At 48.4% G+C, this 22,073-nt stretch overlaps 1 long non-coding RNA gene across 1 annotated transcript; it reads right to left on the reverse strand.

Annotated features, from left to right (window-relative positions):
* Positions 1 to 7,070: 7,070 nt before the first annotated feature.
* On the reverse strand, positions 7,071 to 21,798 carry LOC134909374 (uncharacterized). The gene is made up of 2 exons (XR_010175897.1): positions 21,583 to 21,798; positions 7,071 to 7,357 (listed from the first exon to the last, which is right to left on the reverse strand). It is a non-coding gene; the product is annotated as an uncharacterized LOC134909374 (long non-coding RNA).
* Between the last annotated feature and the right edge of the window lie 275 nt (positions 21,799 to 22,073).

Here is a 22,073-nt window from a genome sequence, read left to right on the forward strand (position 1 = left end):
GATCAGTGCTTATTTCATTTAGAGAATTCAATAAAAATATGTAGAAGTTTAGGCGATAATTCCTTTCTTCCCTTACTTTTATTATCTTTTGCATCTTGATTTAAAAGATTCATTATTTACCCCTCCCTGGTTGCAAACTACTACTTACTGGCTTCTTTCCAAGCAGTGAAGGACATTTCTATTTTTCCAATATATTAAACTTCCATGGACCAGGTGAAAAACATCAACATGGCAAACCATGTGAGGAATCTCATACCCCATGCTATACTTCACCATAAGTATGCTAATTTAGTATGACAGGCAATGTCTCAACTTCAGCTACATGAATGTCACCTTGCACAGAGTGTTTTTAAAAAATTCTAGAAGTCTTGCTGGGGTATGTCACAGACCACCTAGTGCACGGAGGGTTAAAGAAATGGGATTTGACAATGGTATCTTTAAATATATACCAGAGGAGAATTGTGTGAAATTAATAATCTTATTAGCTGCCATTTTGTCATTGTTCCTCTATGTTTAACCAAGATATCAATTTCAGCAAATGTCAAACTACTGTAGTTTTCTACAGTTAATTATTCATAAGAAAAATGCTTATGAGATATGACTGTATTCATTGACTTGATACATGGTTGTAAAAACCCCATGCTTATCATGTGAGAAGGCTTATTTGTGTGTGTTTGTAAAAGAAAAACAAAATCTAGTAAAACGAATGGGTTGAAAATCGTTGAGGCTTGGCAGGTTACCAGATAGGGGGTGGAATGTACTAAAGGAAAAAATAAGAATTTACTCACCGGTAATTCTATTTCTCGTAGTCCTTAGTGGATGCTGGGAACTCCGAAAGGACCATGGGGAATAGCGGGCCTCGAAGGAGGCTGGGCACTCTAGAAAGATTTAGGACTACCTGGTGTGCACTGGCTCCTCCCACTATGACCCTCCTCCAAGCCTCAGTTAGGACACTGTGCCCGGACGAGCGTACACAATAAGGAAGGATTTTGAATCCCGGGTAAGACTCATACCAGCCACACCAATCACACCGTACAACTCGTGATATGAATCCCAGTTAACAGTATGAAACAACTGAGCCTCTCAACAGATGGCTCAACAATAACCCGATTTAGTTAACAATAACTATGTACAAGTATTGCAGATAAACCGCACTTGGGATGGGCGCCCAGCATCCACTACGGACTACGAGAAATAGAATTACCGGTGAGTAAATTCTTATTTTCTCTAACGTCCTAGTGGATGCTGGGAACTCCGAAAGGACCATGGGGATTATACCAAAGCTCCCAAACGGGCGGGAGAGTGCGGATGACTCTGCAGCACCGAATGAGAGAACTCCAGGTCCTCCTCAGCCAGGGTATCAAATTTGTAGAATTTTGCAAACGTGTTTGCCCCTGACCAAGTAGCTGCTCGGCAAAGTTGTAAAGCCGAGACCCCTCGGGCAGCCGCCCAAGATGAGCCCACCTTCCTAGTGGAATGGGCTTTTACAGATTTTGGCTGTGGCAGGCCTGCCACAGAATGAGCAAGCTGAATTGTACTACAAATCCAGCGAGCAATAGTCTGCTTAGAAGCAGGAGCACCCAGCATATTGGGTGCATACAGGATAAACAGCGAGTCAGATTTTCTGACTCCAGCCGTCCTGGAAACATATATTTTCAGGGCCCTGACAACGTCTAGCAACTTGGAGTCCTCCAAGTCCCTAGTAGCCGCAGGCACCACAATAGGCTGGTTCAGGTGAAACGCTGACACCACCTTTGGGAGAAATTGGGGACGAGTCCTCAATTCTGCCCTATCCATATGGAAAATCAGATAAGGGCTGTTACATGATAAAGCCGCCAATTCTGACACACGCCTGGCTGAAGCCAAAGCCAATAACATGACCACTTTCCACGTGAGATATTTCAGATCCACGGTTTTTAGTGGCTCAAACCAATGTGATTTTAAGAAACTCAACATCACGTTGAGATCCCAAGGTGCCACAGGAGGCACAAATGGGGGCTGAATATGCAGCACTCCTTTCACAAATGTCTGAACTTCAGGTACTGAAGCTAGTTCTTTTTGAAAGAAAATCGACAGAGCCGAGATCTGTACTTTAATGGAGCCTAGTTTTAGGCCCATATTAACTCCTGCTTGCAGGAAATGCAGAAATCGACCTAGTTGAAATTCCTCTGTTGGGGCCTTTTCGGCCTCACACCATGCAACATACTTCCGCCATATGCGGTGATAATGATTTGCTGTAACCTCTTTTCTAGCTTTAATAAGCGTAGGAATGACTTCCTCCGGAATGCCCTTTTCCTTCAGGATCCGGCGTTCAACCGCCATGCCGTCAAACGCAGCCGCGGTAAGTCTTGGAACAGACAGGGCCCCTGCTGTAGCAGGTCTTGTCTGAGCGGCAGAGACCACGGGTCCTCTGAGATCATCTCTTGAAGTTCCGGGTACCACGCTCTTCTTGGCCAATCCGGAACCACGAGAATTGTGTTTACACCTCGCTTTCTTATTATTCTCAATACCTTTGGTATGAGAGGTAGAGGAGGGAACACATAAACTGACTGGTACATCCACGGTGTCACTAGAGCGTCCACAGCTATCGCCTGAGGGTCTCTTGACCTGGCGCAATACCTCTCTAGTTTTTTGTTTAGGCGGGACGCCATCATGTCCACCTGTGGACGACCCCACTGATTTACAATCATTTGGAAGACTTCTGGATGAAGTCCCCACTCTCCCGGGTGGAGGTCGTGCCTGCTGAGAAAGTCTGCTTCCCAGTTGTCCACTCCCGGGATGAACACAGCTGACAGTGCTAGTACATGATTTTCCACCCATCGGAGAATCCTTGTGGCTTCTGCCATTGCCATCCTGCTTCTTGTGCCGCCCTGTCGATTCACATGGGCGACTGCCGTGATGTTGTCTGACTGGATCAGCACCGGCTGGTGTAGGAGCAGGGATTTTGCTTGACTTAGGGCATTGCAAATGGCCCTTAGTTCCAGAATATTTATGTGAAGGGAAGTCTCCTGACTTGACCATAGTCCTTGGAAGTTTCTTCCCTTTGTCACTGCCCCCCAGCCTCGTAGGCTGGCATCCGTGGTCACCAGGACCCAGTCCTGTATGCCGAATCTGCGGCCCTCCAAAAGATGAGCACTCTGCAGCCACCACAGAAGAGACACCCTGGTTCTTGGGGACAGGGTTATCAGGCGATGCATCTGAAGATGCGATCCGGACCACTTGTCCAACAGGTCCCACTGAAAAATCCTGGCATGGAACCTGCCGAATGGAATTGCTTCGTAAGAAGCTACCATCTTTCCCAGGACCCGCGTCCAGTGATGCACCGATACCTGTTTTGGTTTTAGGAGGTCTCTGACTAGAGAAGACAACTCCCTGGCTTTCTCCTCCGGGAGAAACACTTTTTTCAGGACTGTGTCCAGAATCATTCCCAGGAACATTAGACGTGTCGTCGGGACCAGCTGTGACTTTGGGATATTCAGAATCCAGCCGTGCTGGCGCAGCACTTCCTGAGATAGTGCTACTCCCACTAACAACTGTTCCTTGGATCGTGCCTTTATTAGGAGATCGTCCAAGTATGGGATAATTAAAACTCCCTTTTTTCGAAGGAGTATCATCATTTCCGCCATAACCTTGGTAAATACCCTCGGTGCCGTGGAGAGTCCAAACGGCAGCGTCTGGAATTGGTAATGGCAATCCTGTACCACAAATCTGAGGTACTCCTGGTGAGGATGGTAAATGGGGACATGCAGGTAAGCATCCTTGATGTCCAGGGATACCATGTAATCCCCCTCCTCCAGGCTTGCAATAACCGCCCTGAGCGATTCCATCTTGAACTTGAATTTTTTTTTATGTATATGTTCAAGGATTTCAAATTTAAAATGGGTCTCACCGAACCGTCCGGTTTCGGCACCACAAATAGTGTGGAATAGTAAACCCCGGCCTTGTTGAAGTAGGGGTACCTTGATTATCACCTGCTGGGAATACAGCTTGTGAATCGCTGCTAGCACCGCCTCCCTGTCTGAGGGAGCAATCGGCAAGGCAGATTTTAGGAACCGGTGGGGTGGAGCCGCCTCGAATTCTAGCTTGTACCCCTAAGATACTATTTGAAGGATCCAGGGATCCACCTGTGAGCGAGCCCACTGATCGCTGAAATTCATGAGGCGGGCCCCCTCCATAAGCATCTCCTAGCAGAGATGGACAATGCACTTATTTTAGATGCCAGCCGGCAGACTTCCCTCTGTGCATCTCTCATATATAAGACTGAGTCTTTGATATGGTCAATTGTTAGCAGAATCGTGTCTCTGTCTAGTGTGTCAATATTTTCTGACAGTTTATCCGACCACGCAGCGGCAGCACTGCACATCCATGCTGAGGCAATAGCTGGTCTAAGTATAATGCCTGAGTGTGTATATACAGACTTCAGGATCGCCTCCTGCTTTCTATCAGCAGGTTCCTTAAGGGCGGCCGTATCCTGAGACGGTAGTGCCACCTTTTTAGACAAACGTGTGAGCGCTTTATCCACTCTAGGAGGTGTTTCCCAACGTAACCTATCCTCTGGCGGGAAAGGGAACGCCATTAGTACCTTCTTAGGAATTACCAATTTCTTATCAGGGGAAGCCCACGCTTCTTCACACACTTCATTTAATTCATCTGACGGGGGAAAAACTACAGGTAGTTTTTTCTCCCCAAACATAATACCCTTTTTTGTGGTACCTGGATGTAAATCAGAGATATTTAACACCTCTTTCATTGCCTCAATCATGCAGTGAATGGCCTTAATGGGCATTAAATTTGACTCCTCGTCGTCGACACTGGTGTCAGTATCCGTGTCGACATCTACTTGTGCCATCTGAGATAGCGGGCGTTTCAGAGCCCCTGAAGACTTTTGAGACACCTGGACAGGCACGAGCTGAGAACTCGGCTGTCCCGCAGTCGGCATGTCGTCAAATTTCTTATGTAATGAGTCTATACGTGCACTCATTTCCTTCCATAAGCACATCCACTCAGGTGTCTGCCCCCCAGGGGGTGACATCCCTTCTAAAGGCATCTGCTCCGCCTCCACCTCATTATCCTCATCAAACATGTCGACACAGCCGTACCGACACACTCCACACACACAGGGAATGCTCAATATAGAGGACAGGACCCACAAAAGCCCTTTGGGGGGACAGAGTGAGAGTATGCCAGCACACACCAGAGCGCTATATAAGGCAGGGACTAACTGAGTTATGTCCCTTATAGCTGCTTTTTAATATAAACTATATACTGCGCCAAATTAAATGCCCCCCCTCTCTCTTTTTTACCCTTTTCTGTAGAGTAGTCTGCAGGGGAGAGCCAGGGAGCTTCCTTCCAGCGGAACTGTGAGGGAAAAATGGCGCCCAGTGTGCTGAGGGAGATAGCTCCGCCCCTTTTCCGCGGCCTATTCTCCCGCTTTTTTAAGGAATCTGGCAGGGGTATTTACCTCATATATAGCCCCTGGGGCTATATATTGAGGTATTTTTGCCAGCCAAGGTGTTTTTATTGCTGCCTCAGGGCGCCCCCCCCCCCCAGCGCCCTGCACCCTCAGTGACCGGAGTGTGAAGTGTGAGAGGAGCAATGGCGCACAGCTGCAGTGCTGTGCGCTACCTTGGTGAAGACTGATGTCTTCATGCCGCCGATTTTCCGGACCATCTTCTTGCTTCTGGCTCTGTAAGGGGGACGGCGGCGCGGCTCCGGGACCGAACATCAAGGCTGGGCCTGCGGTCGATCCCTCTGGAGCTAATGGTGTCCAGTAGCCTAAGAAGCCCAATCCGGCTGCAAGCAGGCGAGTTCGCTTCTTCTCCCCTTAGTCCCTCGCTGCAGTGAGCCTGTTGCCAGCAGGTCTCACTGAAAATAATAAACCTAAGACTATCTTTCTTCTAAGAGCTCAGGAGAGCCCCTAGTGTGCATCCAACCTCGGCCGGGCACAAAATCTAACTGAGGCTTGGAGGAGGGTCATAGTGGGAGGAGCCAGTGCACACCAGGTAGTCCTAAATCTTTCTAGAGTGCCCAGCCTCCTTCGGAGCCCGCTATTCCCCATGGTCCTTTCGGAGTTCCCAGCATCCACTAGGACGTTAGAGAAATGCAGTAAAATCCCTGTTTTCAGGATTTTTACTGCATTTTCAAATGTACTAACCCCTGCCTTGCCGCTTATCGATGCGGAGGATATCGCCATCTTTTTATGGCGATACCTTCTAGAAGGCTATGGGCTTCTATAGGGTATCTACTACCAAGAGCCGCTCATGCCGCCCCTCCCCCCTCTATACCTGTATGTAGGCAGTCTCCAGTCTTGGTTCCGGATCCAAAACTCCTCCCTAGCAACACAGCCATCTGTCCTTCTGGCTGCAGGGAGGAGGAGCCCAGGACTGACTTTAGACGTCATCTCCTGGGACTGGGAGGTGATGGAGATGCCAGCACACCCTCTCACCTCTGCAAAGGGCAGCTCTTACTGCACTGCGATACTAATATATGTTAGTACATACGCTATAAGTATCAGTGCGTAATGTGACCGCTGTCTTAGTACATCCCGCCCAGGGTGACTTTGTATATTTACAGTAATATAAAATCACATTTAGTCAAAAGGGATATGAGAATTCATAGTTATAGAACCATAGTGTATGGCCTTACTGTTTCAAACGTCTGCATGATTTGCTCCTTTCCTAGTAAGGAGAGTGAAGGAAATTACCAATATTAACTGGAAAAACCGAAACACCTTTAAATTAATTGGATATATTATGCATATGTATTTGTACAGTTGGTTTTGCAAGATATATATATATATATATATATATATATATATATATATATATATATTATTATATTTTGCACAACCCTATGGAGGATATCTCACTAAGAATATAGACAAAAAATTGTGACGTGGTATGTTCAACTGTACTAAACATCATTGTCTTGTGTGTTACAGTATATGTATAGTTGCTATTTTAACAGTTATATTGGCTGTGATACACATACAGCAAATGACATAGGAAACAGGACTGATGCTTCATGCCTAACTGCCAGGACCTTCACATAAAGGAAGGGATTGTAAGCCATTTCTTTGTAGTATTGGATTTCCTCCCATTCTTTTAATTGATACATCTTACTCTGTCTTTTATGCCATTGCTACCAAACAGTAGCTAAAGAGAGGTTGTAATTACAAGAAACAGTAGATTAAGCAGCTGATTATGTGGGTCCTGCACAAATCATTTCCTGTACTAGCCACTGCAGTCTTGGTATGAACAACAGTATAATTCATTCCCTATGAATAACCGTTCTGTCTCGGCATTTCCATGCGTTTTCTCCGTCAGTATCGATAGTCTCTTGGAGTGTGAGGGGCAGTCTGTGAAACAGAAGGCACACATATTCTGTTACCTGGTTAGGATGACTTAGTTTCTAAAGGGAAAAAAAGTTAACTCTTTCTGTTATAAGAAAACTGCGCATTACACACATGGCATAGTGGTAAAAGAAAAAATAAGATTTTACTCACCGGTAAATCTATTTCTCGTAGTCCGTAGTGGATGCTGGGAACTCCGTAAGGACCATGGGGAAGAGACGGGCTCCGCAGGAGACTGGATACTCTAAAAGAAAGATTAGGTACTATCTGGTGTGCACTGGCTCCACCCACTATGACCCTCCTCCAGACCTCAGTTAGGATACTGTGCCCGGAAGAGCTGACACAATAAGGAAGGATTTTGAATCCCGGGTAAGACTCATACCAGCCACACCAATCACACCGTATAACTCGTGATACTACACCCAGTTAACAGTATGAAATATAACTGAGCCTCTCAACAGATGGCTCAACAATAACCCTTAGTTAGGCAATAACTATATACAAGTATTGCAGACAATCCGCACTTGGGATGGGTGCCCAGCATCCACTACGGACTACGAGAAATAGATTTACCGGTGAGTAAAATCTTATTTTCTCTGACGTCCTAGTGGATGCTGGGAACTCCGTAAGGACCATGGGGATTATACCAAAGCTCCCAAACGGGCGGGAGAGTGCGGATGACTCTGCAGCACCGAATGAGAGAACTCCAGGTCCTCCTCAGCCAGGGTATCAATTTTGTAGAATTTAGCAAACGTGTTTGCCCCTGACCAAGTTGCAGCTCGGCAAAATTGTAAAGCCGAGACCCCTCGGGCAGCCGCCCAAGATGAGCCCACTTTCCTCGTGGAATGGGCTTTTACGGATTTAGGATGCGGCAATCCAGCCGCAGAATGCTCCAGCTGAATTGTGCTACAAATTCAGCGAGCAATAGTCTGCTTAGAAGCAGGAGCACCTATTTTGTTGGGTGCCTACAGGATAAAAAGCGAGTCAGTTTTCCTGACTCCAGCCGTCCTGGAAATATACATTTTTAAGGCCCTGACTACGTCCAGTAACTTGGAATCTTCCAAGTCCCTAGTAGCCGCAGGCACTACAATAGGTTGGTTCAAGTGAAAAGCTGATACCACCTTAGGGAGAAACTGGGGACGAGTCCTCAATTCTGCCCTATCCATATGGAAAATCAGATAAGGGCTTTTACATGACAAAGCCGCCAATTCTGACACACGCCTTGCCGAAGCCAAGGCCAATAACATGACCACTTTCCACGTGAGATATTTCAAATCCACAGTTTTAAGTGGCTCAAACCAATGTGATTTTAAGAAACTCAACACCACGTTGAGATCCCAAGGTGCCACAGGAGGCACAAAAGGGGGCTGAATATGTAGCACTCCCTTTACAAATGTCTGAACTCCAGGCAGTGAAGCCAGTTCTTTCTGGAAGAAAATCGACAGAGCCGAAATCTGGACCTTAATGGAACCCAATTTTAGGCCCATAGTCACCCTTGACTGTAGGAAGTGCAGAAAACGACCCAGCTGAAATTCCTCTGTCTTCCTGGCCTCACACCACGCAACATATTTTCACCTAATACGGTGATAATGGTTTGCGGTTACTTCTTTCCTGTCTTTTATCAGCGTAGGAATGACTTCTTCCGGAATGCCCTTTTCCTTTAGGATCCGGAATTCAACCGCCATGCCGTCAAACGCAGCCACGGTAAGTCTTGGAACAGACAGGGCCCCTGCTGTAGCAGATCCTGTCTGAGCGGTAGAGGCCATGGGTCCTCTGATATCATTTCTTGAAGTTCTGGGTACCAAGCTCTTCTTGGCCCATCCGGAACCACGAGTATCGTTCTTACTCCTCGTTTTCTTATTATTCTCAGTACCTTTGGTATGAGAGGCAGAGGAGGGAATACATAAACCGACTGGTACACCCACGGTGTCACTAGAGCGTCCACAGCTATTGCCTGAGGGTCCCTTGACCTGGCGCAATATCTAGTTTTTTGTTTAGGCGGGACGCCATCATGTCCACCTGTGGCCTTTCCCAACGGTTTACCAACAGTTGGAAGACTTCTGGATGAAGTCCCCACTCTCCCGGGTGTAGGTCGTGTCTGCTGAGGAAGTCTGCTTCCCAGTTGTCCACTCCCGGAATGAACACTGCTGACAGTGCTAAGACGTGATTTTCCGCCCATCGGAGAATCCTTGTGGCTTCTGCCATCGCCATCCTGCTTCTTGTGCCGCCCTGTCGGTTTACATGGGCGACTGCCGTGATGTTGTCTGATTGGATCAGTACCGGCTGGTTTTGAAGCAGAGGCCTTGCCAGACTTAGGGCATTGTAAATGGCCCTCAGTTCCAGAATATTTATGTGTAGGGACGACTCCAGACTTGACCAAAGTCCTTGGAAATTTCTTCCCTGTGTGACTGCCCCCCAGCCTCGAAGGCTGGCATCCGTGATTACCAGGACCCAGTCCTGTATGCCGAATCTGCGGCCCTCTTGAAGATGAGCACTCTGCAGCCACCACAGTAGAGATACCCTGGTCCTTGGACACAGGGTTATCAGCCGATGCATCTGAAGATGCGATCCCGACCACTTGTCCAAGAGGTCCCACTGAAAGGTTCTTGCATGGAACCTGCCGAATGGAATTTTGCTTCGTAAGAAGCTACCATTTTTCCCAGGACTCGTGTGCAGTGATGCACCGATACCTGTTTTGGTTTCAGGAGGTCTCTGACTAGAGATGACAGCTCCTTGGCTTTCTCCTGCGGGAGAAAACTTTTTTCTGTTCTGTGTCCAGAACCATCCCCAGGAACAGTAGGCGTGTGGTAGGAACCAGCTGTGACTTTGGAATGTATAGAATCCATCCGTGCTGTTGTAGCACTTCCCGAGATAGTGCTACTCCGACCAACAACTGCTCCTTGGACCTCGCCTTTATAAGGAGATAGTCCAAGTACGGGATAATTAAAACTCCCTTTTTTCGAAGGAGTATCATCATTTCTGCCATTACCTTGGTAAAGACCCTCGGTGCCGTGGACAGTCCAAACGGCAGTGTTTGGAATTGGTAATGGCAATCCTGTACCACAAATCTGAGGTACTCCTGGTGAGGATGGTAAATGGGGACATGTAGGTAAGCATCCTTGATGTCCAGGGATACCATGTAATCCCCCTCCTCCAGGCTTGCAATAACCGCCCTGAGCGATTCCATCTTGAACTTGAATTTTTTTATGCATGTGTTCAAGGATTTCAAATTTAAAATGGGTCTCACCGAACCGTCCGGTTTCGGTACCACAAACAGTGTGGAATAGTAACCCCGTCCTTGTTGAAGTAGGGGCACCTTGACTATCACCTGCTGGGAATACAGCTTGTGAATTGCCTCTAGCACAGCCTCCCTGCCTGAGGGAGTTGTCGGCAAGGCAGATTTGAGGAAACGGCGGGGGGGAGACGCCTCGAATTCCAGCTTGTACCCCTGAGATACTACTTGAAGGATCCAGGGATCCACCTGTGAGCGAGCCCACTGATCGCTGAAATTTTTGAGGCGGCCCCCCACCGTACCTGGCTACGCCTGTGGAGCCCCCGCGTCATGCGGTGGACTCAGAGGAAGCGGGGGAAGAATTTTGATTCTGGGAACTGGCTGACTGGTGCAGCTTTTTCCCTCTTCCCTCGTCTCTGTGCAGAAAGGACCCGCTTGCTTTTCTGAAGCCGAAAGGACTGTACCTGATAATACAGTGCTTTCTTAGGCTGTGAGGAAACCTGAGGTAAAAATTTTTCTTCCCAGCTGTTGCTGTGGATACGAGGTCCCAGAGACCATCCCCAAACAATTCCTCACCCTTATAAGGCTCTATGTGCCTTTTAAAGTCAGCATCACCTGTCCAGTGTCGGGTCTCTAATACCCTCCTGACAGAATGGACATTGCATTAATTCTGGATGCCAGCCGGCAAAATATCCCTCTGTGCATCCCTCATATATAAGACGACGTCTTATGTTCGCAAAATAGTATCCCTGTTTGACAGGGTTACAGACCACGCTGCAGCAGCACGATCTGCAGGTCTCAGTCTAGTACCTGAGTGTGTAAATACAGACTTCAGGATAGCCTCCTGCTTTTTATCAGCAGGTACCTTCAAAGTGGCCGTATCCTAAGACGGCAGTGCCACCTTTTTTGACAAACGTGTGAGCGCCTTATCCACCCTAGGGGATATCTCCCAGCGTAACTTATCCTCTGGCGGGAAAGGGTACGCCATCAGTAACTTTTTAGAAATGACCAGTTTCTTATCGGGGGAACCCACGCTTTTTCACACTTCATTCACTCATTTGATGGGGGAACAAAACACTGCCTGCTTTTTCTCCCCAAACATAAAACCCTTTTTTAGTGGTACTTGGGTTAATGTCAGAAATGTGTAACACATTTTTTATTGCCGGGATCATGTAACGGATGTTCCTAGTGGATTGTGTATATGTCTCAACCTCGTCGACACTGGAGTCAGACTCCATGTCGACATCTGTGTCTGCCATCTGAGGGAGCGGGCGTTTTTGAGCCCCTGATGGCCTTTGAGACGCCTGGGCAGGCGCGGGCTGAGAAGCCGGCTGTCCCATAGCTGTTACGTCATCCAGCCTTTTATGTAAGGAGTTGACACTGTCGGTTTATACCTTCCACCTATCCATCCACTCTGGTGTCGGCCCCACAGGGGGCGACATCACATTTATCGGCATCTGCTCTGCCATCACATAATCCTCCTCATCAAACGCGTCGACACAGCCGTACCGACACACCGCACACACACACAGGGAATGCTCTGACTGAGGACAGGACCCCACACAGCCCTTTGGGGAGACAGAGAGAGAGTATGCCAGCACACACCAGAGCGCTATATAATTTTGGGATTAACACTATATTGAGTGAATTTTTCCCAATAGCTGCTTGTATATACAATATTGCGCCTAAATTTTGTGCCCCCCCCCCCCTCTCTTTTTAACCCTTTGAGCCTGAAAACTACAGGGGAGAGCCTGGGGAGCTGTCTTCCAGCTGCACTGTGAAGAGAAAATGGCGCCAGTGTGCTGAGGGAGAAGCCCCGCCCCTTTTTCAACTGACTTTCTCCCGCTTTTTCTGGAATACTGGCAGGGGTAATTTTACATCTACATAGCCTCTAGGACTATATATGATGTAGATTTGCCAGCCAAGGTGTCATATATTGCCCTCAGGGCGCCCCCCCCAGCGCCCTGCACCCTCAGTGACCGGAGTGTGAAGTGTGCATGAGGAGCAATGGCGCACAGCTGCAGTGCTGTGCGCTACCTTGGTGAAGACCGAAGTCTTCTGCCGCCGATTTTCCGGACCTCTTCTTGCTTCTGGCTCTGTAAGGGGGACGGCGGCGCGGCTCCGGGAACGAACACCAAGGCCAGTTCCATGCGGTCGATCCCTCTGGAGCTAATGGTGTCCAGTAGCCTAAGAAGCCCAAGCTAGCTGCAAGCAGGTAGGTTCGCTTCTTCTCCCCTTAGTCCCTCGATGCAGTGAGCCTGTTGCCAGCAGGTCTCACTGTAAAATAAAAAACCTAAAATAAACTTTCTTTCTAGGAGCTCAGGAGAGCCCCTAGTGTGCATCCAGCTCGGCCGGGCACAGAAATCTAACTGAGGTCTGGAGGAGGGTCATAGTGGGAGGAGCCAGTGCACACCAGATAGTACCTAATCTTTCTTTTAGAGTGCCCAGTCTCCTGCGGAGCCCGTCTATTCCCCATGGTCCTTACGGAGTTCCCAGCATCCACTAGGACGTCAGAGAAATAATGTAATGAAAAAGTAAGGAAAGTAATGGTGACTCATTTTAGTAAATGGAGTTTTTTGCTTATACTGTAGCTTTGGTGTTTACATCACAAAGACCTTTAATTGGTCTATTTAGGGGGATATGTATCAAACCTTAGAGAGAACTTATATTTATATAGCGCACACGTAATCCGCAGCGCTTTTACAGAGAATATTTGGCCCAGTGGAGCTTACAATCTATATTCCCTACCACATGTACACACAGACACATTCATGCTAGGGTTAATTTTGTTGGGAGCCAATTAACCTACCAGTATATGGATTGTGGAAGGAAACCTATGCATGTACGGAGAGAATATACAAACTCCTCACAGTTAGGGCAATGGCGGGAAACGAACCCATGACCTCACTGCTGTGAGGCAGCAATGCTAACCATTACACCATCCATAGGTATAATGTGAAGTTGCCAATAACAACACATCACCTTATTACTGGCATTTTGTATTGTAGTTTGAGCTAGACAAATGACAGTAAAGCTGGCCACACATCTAAAGATAAAGGGGGTAATTCAGACATGATCGCTAGGCTGCGTTTTCTCACAGCCTGCGATCAGGTCCGAACTGCACATGCTTATGCACCGCAATGATCAGGCACGATGGACCGCAACAACGAGGATCGATGCATAGTGACGGGATGGTGCAAAAATAAGAATTTACTTACCGATAATTCTATTTCTCGTAGTCCGTAGTGGATGCTGGGGACTCCGTCAGGACCATGGGGATCAGCGGCTCCGCAGGAGACAGGGCACAAAAGTAAAAGCTTTAGGACTAGGTGGTGTGCACTGGCTCCTCCCCCTATGACCCTCCTCCAAGCCTCAGTTAGGATACTGTGCCCGTACACAATAAGGAAAGATTTTGAATCCCGGGTAAGACTCATACCAGCCACACCAATTACACTGTACAACTTGTGATCTGAACCCAGTTAACAGCATGATAACAGAGGAGCCTCTGAAAAGATGGCTCACAACAATAATAACCCGATTTTTGTAACAATAACTATGTACAAGTATTGCAGACAATCCGCACTTGGGATGGGCGCCCAGCATCCACTACGGACTACGAGAAATAGAATAATCGGTAAGTAAATTCTTATTTTCTCTGACGTCCTAAGTGGATGCTGGGGACTCCGTCAGGACCATGGGGATTATACCAAAGCTCCCAAACGGGCGGGAGAGTGCGGATGACTCTGCAGCACCGAATGAGAGAACTCAAGGTCCTCCTCAGCCAGGGTATCAAATTTGTAGAATTTTGCAAACGTGTTTGCCCCTGACCAAGTAGCAGCTCGGCAAAGTTGTAAAGCCGAGACCCCTCGGGCAGCCGCCCAAGATGAGCCCACCTTCCTTGTGGAATGGGCATTTACAGATTTTGGCTGTGGCAGGCCTGCCACAGAATGTGCAAGCTGAATTGTACTACAAATCCAACGAGCAATCGTCTGCTTAGAAGCAGGAGCACCCAGCTTGTTGGGTGCATACAGGATAAACAGCGAGTCAGTTTTCCTGACTCCAGCCGTCCTGGAAATATATATTTTCAGGGCCCTGACAACGTCTAGCAACTTGGAGTCCTCCAAGTCCCTAGTAGCCGCAGGCACCACAATAGGTTGGTTCAGGTGAAACGCTGACACCACCTTAGGGAGAAACTGGGGACGAGTCCGCAGTTCTGCCCTGTCCGAATGGAAAATCAGATATGGGCTTTTGTGAGACAAAGCCGCCAATTCTGACACTCGCCTGGCCGAGGCCAGGGCCAACAGCATGGTCACTTTCCATGTGAGATATTTCAAATCCACAGATTTGAGCGGTTCAAACCAATGTGATTTGAGGAATCCCAGAACTACGTTGAGATCCCACGGTGCCACTGGAGGCACAAAAGGGGGTTGTATATGCAGTACTCCCTTGACGAATGTCTGGACTTCAGGAACTGAAGCCAATTCTTTCTGGAAGAAAATCGACAGGGCCGAAATTTGAACCTTAATGGACCCCAATTTGAGGCCCATAGACACTCCTGTTTGCAGGAAATGCAGGAATCGACCGAGTTGAAAATCCTCCGTGGGGGCCTTCCTGGCCTCACACCACGCAACATATTTTTGCCAAATGCGGTGATAATGTTGTGCGGTCACCTCCTTCCTTGCTTTGACCAGGGTAGGTATGACCTCTTCCGGAATGCCTTTTTCCCTTAGGATCCGGCGTTCAACCGCCATGCCGTCAAACGCAGCCGCGGTAAGTCTTGGAACAGACAGGGTCCTTGCTGAAGCAAGTCCCTTCTTAACGGCAGAGGCCATGGGTCCTCTGTGAGCATCTCTTGAAGTTCCGGGTACCAAGTCCTCCTTGGCCAATCCGGAGCCACGAGTATAGTTCTTACTCCTCTCCGTCTTATAATTCTCAGTACCTTGGGTATGAGAGGAAGAGGAGGGAACACATACACTGACTGGTACACCCACGGTGTTACCAGAGCGTCCACAGCTATTGCCTGAGGGTCCCTTGACCTGGTGCAATACCTGTCCAGTTTTTTGTTGAGGCGGGACGCCATCATGTCCACCTTTGGTTTTTCCCAATGGTTCACAATCATGTGGAAGACTTCCGTGTGAAGTCCCCACTCTCCCGGGTGGAGGTCGTGCCTGCTGAGGAAGTCTGCTTCCCAGTTGTCCACTCCCGGAATGAACACTGCTGACAGTGCTATCACATGATTTTCCGCCCAGCGAAGAATCCTTGCAGCTTCTGCCATTGCCCTCCTGCTTCTTGTGCCGCCCTGTCTGTTTACGTGGGCGACTGCCGTGATGTTGTCCGACTGGATCAGCACCGGCTGACCTTGAAGCAGAGGTCTTGCTAGGCATAGAGCATTGTAAATTGCCCTTAGCTCCAGTATATTTATGTGGAGAGAAGTCTCTAGACTTGACCACGTTCCCTGGAAATTTCTTCCCTGTGTGACTGCTCCCCAGCCTCTCAGGCTGGCATCCGTGATCACCAGGATCCAATCCTGAATGCCGAATCTGCGGCCCTCTAGTAGATGAGCACTCTGCAACCACCACAGAAGAGACACCCTTGTCCTCGGAGACAGGGTTATCCGCTGATGCATCTGAAGATGCGATCCGGACCATTTGTCCAGCAGATCCCACTGAAAAGTTCTTGCGTGAAATCTGCCGAATGGAATCGCTTCGTAAGAAGCCACCATTTTTCCCAGGACCCTTGTGCAATGATGCACTGACACTTTTCCTGGTTTTAGGAGGTTCCTGACTAGCTCGGATAAATCCCTGGCTTTCTCCTCCGAGAGAAACACCTTTTTCTGGACTGTGTCCAGAATCATCCCTAGGAACAGCAGACGTGTCGTCGGGATCAGCTGCGATTTTGGAATATTTAGAATCCACCCGTGCTGTTGTAGCAGTACCCGAGATAGTGCTACTCCGACCTCCAACTGTTCCCTGGACTTTGCCCTTATCAGGAGATCGTCCAAGTAAGGGATAATTAAGACGCCTTTTCTTCGAAGAAGAATCATCATTTCGGCCATTACCTTGGTAAAGACCCGGGGTGCCGTGGACAATCCAAACGGCAGCGTCTGAAACTGATAATGACAGTTCTGTACTACGAACCTGAGGTACCCTTGGTGAGAAGGGCAAATTGGGACATGAAGGTAAGCATCCTTGATGTCCAGGGACACCATATAGTCCCCTTCTTCCAGGTTCGCTATCACTGCTCTGAGTGACTCCATCTTGAATTTGAACCTTTGTATGTAAGTGTTCAAAGATTTCAGATTTAGAATAGGTCTCACCGAGCCGTCTGGCTTCGGTACCACAAATAGTGTGGAATAATACCCCTTTCCCTGCTGTAGGAGGGGTACTTTGATTATCACCTGCTGGGAATACAGCTTGTGAATTGCTTCCAATACTGCCTCCCTGTCGGAGGGAGACGTTGGTAAAGCAGACTTCAGGAACCTGTGAGGGGGAGACGTCTCGAATTCCAATCTGTACCCCTGGGATACTACCTGTAGGATCCAGGGGTCCACTTGCGAGTGAGCCCACTGCGCGCTGCCTGAAACTCTTGAGACGACCCCTACCGCACCTGAGTCCGCTTGTAAGGCCCCAGCGTCATGCTGAGGACTTGGCAGAAGCGGTGGAGGGCTTCTGTTCCTGGGAAGAGGCTGTCTGCTGCAGTCTTTTTCCCTTTCCTCTACCCCGGGGCAGATATGACTGGCCTTTTGCCCGCTTGCCCTTATGGGGACGAAAGGACTGAGGCTGAAAAGACGGTGTCTTTTTCTGCTGAGAGGTGAGTTGGGGTAAAAAGGTGGATTTTCCAGCTGTTGCCGTGGCCACCAGGTCCGAAAGACCGACCCCAAATAACTCCTCCCCTTTATACGGCAATACTTACATATGCCGTTTGGAATCCGCATCACCTGACCACTGTCTGTCCATAAACATCTTCTGGCAGAAATGGACATCGCACTTACTCTTGATGCCAGGGTGCAAATATCCCTCTGTGCATCACGCATATATAGAAACGCATCTTTTAAACGCTCTATAGTCAATAAAATACTGTCCCTGTCAAGGGTATCAATATTTTCAGTCAGGGACTCCGACCACGCCACCCCAGCGCTGCACATCCAGGCTGAGGCAATCGCTGGTCGCAGTATAACACCAGTATGTGTGTATATACTTTTTAGGACATTTTCCAGCTTCCTATCAACTGGCTCCTTGAGGGCGGCCGTATCAGGAGACGGTAACGCCACTTGTTTTGATAAGCGTGTGAGTGCCTTATCCACCCTACGGGGTGTTTCCCAACGCGCCCTAACTTCTGGCGGGAAAGGGTATAATGCCAATAATTTCTTAGATATCAGCAATTTTTTATCGGGGGAGACCCACGCATCATCACACACTTCATTTAATTCTTCTGATTCAGGAAAAACTACGGATAGTTTTTTCACACCCCACATAATACCCTTTTTTGTGGTACTTGTAGTATCAGAAATATGCAAAGCCTCCTTCATTGCCGTGATCATGTAACGTGTGGCCCTACTGGAAAATACGTTTGTTTCTTCACCGTCGACACTGGAGTCAGTGTCCGTGTCTGTGTCTGTGTCGACCGACTGAGGTAATGGGCGCTTTAGAGCCCCTGACGGTGTTTGAGACGCCTGGACAGGCACTAACTGACTTGCCGGCTGTCTCATGTCGTCAACAGTTTTTTGTAAAGTGCTGACACTATCACGTAATTCCTTAAATAAGACCATCCAGTCAGGTGTCGACTCCCTATGGGGTGACATCACTAATACAGGCAATTGCTCCGCCTCCACACCATTTTCCTCCTCATACATGTCGACACACGCGTACCGACACACAGCACACACACAGGGAATGCTCTGATAGAGGACAGGACCCCACTAGCCCTTTGGGGAGACAGAGGGAGAGTTTGCCAGCACACACCAGAGCGCTATATATGTATAGGGACAACCTTATAAATAAGTGTTTCTCCCTTATAGCTGCTATATATGTTTTTATATGCCAAATTAGTGCCCCCCCCTCTCTTTTTTACCCTGTTTCTGTAGTGCAGGACTGCAGGGGAGAGTCAGGGAGACGTCCTTCCAGCGGAGCTGTGAGGGAAAATGGCGTTTGTGTGCTGAGGAGATAGGCTCCGCCCCCTTCACGGCGGCCTTTCTCCCGCTTTTTATGAGGTAAAATGGCAGGGGTTAAATACATCCATATAGCCCAGGAGCTATATGTGATGTATTTTTTACCATAAATAGTGTTTTCATTGCGTCTCAGGGCACCCCCCCCAGCGCCCTGCACCCTCAGTGACCGGAGTGTGAAGTGTGCTGAGAGCAATGGCGCACAGCTGCAGTGCTGTGCGCTACCTTTCTTGAAGACAAGATGCCTTCTGCCGCCGATTTCTGGACCTCTTCACTCTTCTGGCTCTGTAAGGGGGCCGGCGGCGCGGCTCCGGGACCCATCCATGGCTGGGCCTGTGATCGTCCCTCTGGAGCTAATGTCCAGTAGCCAAGAAGCCCAATCCACTCTGCACGCAGGTGAGTTCGCTTCTTCTCCCCTTAGTCCCTCGATGCAGTGAGCCTGTTGCCAGCAGGACTCACTGAAAATAAAAAAACCTAAGTCTATACATTTATTCTAAGCAGCTCAGGAGAGCTACCTAGATTGCACCCTTCTCGGCCGGGCACAAAAACCTAACTGAGGCTTGGAGGAGGGTCATAGGGGGAGGAGCCAGTGCACACCACCTAGTCCTAAAGCTTTTACTTTTGTGCCCTGTCTCCTGCGGAGCCGCTGATCCCCATGGTCCTGACGGAGTCCCCAGCATCCACTTAGGACGTCAGAGAAAAAAGCGATTGCAAGGTGACTGACAGGAAGAGGGCGTTTGTGGGTGGCAACTGACCGTTTTTCAGGGAGTGTCTGGAAAATTGCAGGCGTGTCCAAGCATTGGAGGGGTGGGTGTCTGATGTCAATTCCGGTCCTGGACAGGCTGAAGTGATCGCAGCGGCTGAGTAAGTCCTGGGCTGGGCAGAGACTACACATGCGTTTGCACACTTGCACAGCTAAAATACACACCCCCAGTGGGCGGTGACTATCTGATCGCAGGTCTGCAAAAATTGCTGCCCAGCGATCAGGTCTGAATTAGGCCCAAAGTTCCAACCAGCCAACTTGGTTTGAATACAAATCTGGAATTGTATGGGAATAAATGACAATTAGCCATTTGCTCCCAAAAGCCAGAAAACAGATGGGAACGGTCACTCAGACACGTTAGTTAGATTAAACGGATTTAACCATCTTGTCAGTGTGACCTTCCTTGTCTATTTTCAGGGATTAGGAGCAGATGGGTGATTGTCATCTACTTCCATGCATTACCAGATTTTCGTTCCAACCAAGGTAGCTGGTTGGAAAGATAATCTGTAGAAGTGTGGCCAGCTTTAATGTGATTTAGCTGCTATGGTCAACTTCTACAGTTTATCTTTTGATACAGTATATCTCCCCTTTAGATCTGGATGTGCAGCCAGCTGTCCAGTGCACAATCCATCTGTTTTACTGCACATGCAGTTTCATAACTTAGACTTGCAGCCCCTAACCTGTATATTTCTGGTGTGTGAATGCAACTGATGTACAGCGAGCATGTGCACAGGCAAGTGTGGGACAGCCGCCTGGATATTTCTGCCACTTTCAGGTGTACCTCTTGCACGTTTGATCCATGGTGCAAAGATAACATCACCATCTGCACAAACCTCATTGTATCAATGAATTAATTCATCAAATTTATGAGTGACTCATTTTTAAAATGAAGTTCATTGATAACCCACATGGGGACTATAAGCAAATAGGTAAATAATTTGGCTTTGTCAAGCACTACCTACAGTAATTAGGCGCAAGTTGTGCGTTTTGTAGTTGGATTATGTTATTTGTAGCCCTAAAGGTGCATACACACTTGCCGAGAAAATGAGCGACGTCGCTCATTTTCCCCCTTCCTGAGTGATGTTGTTCATTTTCTCGGCAAGTGTGTATGCCGCCAGCGACAATCGATGCGTGGCCCCACGGGTCGGCAACGATCCTCGCAGTTGGCAGTGCATACATGCTCGATCTGGACTGTCATCCAGGAACTGCATGCACGGCTGGCCACTGCGTGACATCACTGAGTAATATGAACGGTCATATCTCTGAGTGTGTACGGGAGGCCGCCCACCGCCCGGGAGGGGAAACACTAGACATCGCTCATAGAGCAGTACAACATCAGCTGCAGGCCCCTGTGATATTGAGTCCTGAACCCTTTAAGCTGTCTGTCTAACTACAACAGTATTGTTCCTTACTGCGCTACAAAGTCCTGGCTGTGTGCTGAGAAAACTGCAGCACGTGACTGTCTGCTTCTGCACAGAGGTGCTTAATGCTATTTGATGGCTCTTATCAGTCTCATAAAGGGAGTTGATACTATAGAAACTGGCTAATTTACTTATAAAACTGTGCTCTCTTGTATACCAGGGTATTTCAGCAGGGAATCTGTGTCAGTCAATTAGATCAGTCTACAATTACTGAGACTCTTACTACGGAGCCGTGTAGTATGGCTGACTGAAAGTTAGGAGACCGGCGGTCAGCATACCGACGCCGGGATCCCGGCAGCATACCGACGCCAGGATCCTGGTGGTGGAGGGGGGGATCAAGTGCAGCAAGCCCCTTGCTGCGCTCACCACGCTGCGGGCTCGGTGGCGACCTGCGGTTGCCACGGATTCTATTCCCACTCTATGGGTGTCATGGACACCCACAAGTGGAAATAGTCCCTGTTGGTTGGCATGCCGACTGTTGCGCTAGTGAGGGGACGGGATGTTGGAGGAGGTCATGTGACCATCGGTCTCCTGACCACCGGTCACATGAATACCACCCCAATGGAGTGTGAGAATGTATAGTTTGCAATGGGGCTCCTGGATCTCACTAGAAGTGGCTATTTTGCCTCAGGGCTGACTTAATCTGCTCACCACTCCATAGACACTCTCTTTGTCAGCTGCTGGACTCTGATAATGTGCCTCTTCCTCCTCACTGCCCACCAGCTGATTTACTAAAGATCAGATTAGGAGCCTCCTTTGGTTCCCAGGTACACCACCAAATCTGCTCCAAGGTCCTGTTCCACTCTCCCCATCCTCCTAAGATGGCAGCCGCCTAACTGCCAACAGACTCGGCACACGGCTGTTAACTGTCCCAGCGTATGACAGCTCCAACACAGAAAATGTTCTTAACCCTTTCCCTGCTGAAGTCTCAAAGCGTTTAGCCAGGCTGCATTTTGTAGAGGGGAAAAAAGGGCGCAGAAATAAGTTAAATGTCCGTGGCAACTCTGATGGTGTGTCACATACTATTCCGCTAGAATTATGCGTGTCCCCACGCATATCAGCAAACAACCTTGCAGCTGTGAAATTCAAATACAGTATTTACATTACACTATATTTAACATAAATAACATTACAAGAAGATC

The sequence above is a fragment of the Pseudophryne corroboree genome, chromosome 4 (assembly GCF_028390025.1).
Source record: "Pseudophryne corroboree isolate aPseCor3 chromosome 4, aPseCor3.hap2, whole genome shotgun sequence".
Taxonomy (NCBI): domain Eukaryota; kingdom Metazoa; phylum Chordata; class Amphibia; order Anura; family Myobatrachidae; genus Pseudophryne; species Pseudophryne corroboree.